This window comes from Trachypithecus francoisi, unplaced genomic scaffold, assembly GCF_009764315.1.
Source record: "Trachypithecus francoisi isolate TF-2019V2 unplaced genomic scaffold, Tfra_2.0 Lachesis_group4, whole genome shotgun sequence".
Lineage (NCBI taxonomy): Eukaryota > Metazoa > Chordata > Mammalia > Primates > Cercopithecidae > Trachypithecus > Trachypithecus francoisi.
In genome coordinates, this window is record NW_022681469.1 from 110,139,704 (window position 1) to 110,141,473 (window position 1,770).

Genomic DNA, 1,770 nt, shown 5'->3' on the forward strand with positions numbered 1-1,770 from the left:
TGCTTCCCTGGTTTTCTCTCACTGCACAGGATGGGAGATGCCCCCTGTGAACCCCAGGTGGCTGCCAACGGGAACTCTGGAACAGGGAAGGATCTGTGGGGACGGACGGCAGGGAGACGGGGCTGACTCAGCTTCCGAGTTGCTTTCTTGCTGTTTTAAGGGCCAGACCCAGTGGAGGCAAGGAGCATAGCCTGAAATAGTGACAGTGGGAGTGTTTACACCCCAGCAATTGGCAAGTGCTAAGAATTGAGTGTCTGCAGCTGCCAGGAACCTGCTGAGCCTTTCAGAAGCCTTACCACATGCATTCTTCTTAACGGTCTCCACTGCAGCCATCTGGAAGCCCAGATACCCTCATATCTCACCCAGATGACTGCACACCTCCCTGTCCTCCTGCAGCCCCTTCTCCATGAGGGAGCCCCGTGAAACCACTAAGCAGTGTTAAAACCTGCCTGTGCACACCTTGGCGCTCCCTCTGTCTGGGATGGAGTTTCTGTGTCCCCTCCTCCAGAGTCCAGGAGGGCTGGGGACAGCTTAGGCTGAGAGTGTACAGAGGCGTGGTGCTGTGCACAGGTACTGCTAGACTGGAAAGGGTGTATTGCCTCCACTGAGGGCGTGGGAGCATGCACACAAAGCCCTCTGCCATCCCAGAGGCAGCTTGACCCTGGAGGCCTCCATGCTGTGAGGAAGCCCACGCTGGCCCCCAACAGGCCACGAGACAGAGTTGAGCCCACCTGAAAGTGGGGGATGCTGGCCAGTCCCCCGTTCCCCAAAACCCACCAGCTCTGACCGTAGCTGCAGGACAGATCTGGAGCCTGAACCTGCTGTCTGAGTCCATCTTGAATTCAGAATGTGAGAAATCGAGAGAGAATAACATGATTATTGTTCCTTTATTTATTTAGTTTTGAGACAGAGTCACTCTGTCACCCAGGCTGAGTGGAGTGGTATGACAATAATTCACTGCAGCCTCAAACTCTTGGGCTTAAGCGATCCTCCTGCCTTTGTCTCCCAAGGACCTGAGAACTTAGGCACATGCCACCATGCCTGGCTAATTTTTAGAGTTTTAGGAGAGACAGGGTCTTGCTATGTTGCCCAGGCTGATCTCGAACTCCTGGGCTGAAGTGATCCTCCTGCCTTGGCCTCCCTCCCAAAGTGCTGGGATGACAGACGTGGGCCACTGTGCCTGGCCCTGTCTTCCTTTATGCCACGACATCTTGTGTTCCTGCCTGAAGCCCTCCAATGGCTTCCACTGCCCCTAGAATAAAATCCAGAGCCTTCCTTTGGTCCCAAGGCCAAGCAATCTGCCTCGTTGTTCCATGAACAAGCCACGCTGGTTCTTGTCCTGGGGCCTTTGCACCTGCTTTGTCGTGTCTGCCTGGAATGGCTGACCTAGATGTTCTAGATGTTCTCAATCGGCTTCTTCTCAGAATCCTCAGACGAGGCCTTCCTGACCTGGGCCTGAAATCCTTTACCTGAAATGCTGCACCTGCGCATGTCTCTGGCTTACTGTTTCTCCTCAGAGACTGAGAGCTCTGTGAGGGCCTGGTCTTAGCGCTGTGTCCTCAGCACTTAGCACAGAGCCTGGCACATAAACCCGTGTTGAAAGAATGTGTGGGTATTTCCTAGAGCAACCCTCTGAGCTGGCTGTGGCCCAGAAGAGCAAGACAAGCCTCCGGGAGGCTAACAGCGAAATTCATTGTGATCATGTTTATTTAACTCCATGTATCCAAAATGTTTTTTCAACCTGAAATTCATACAAAAATTCCCAATTGA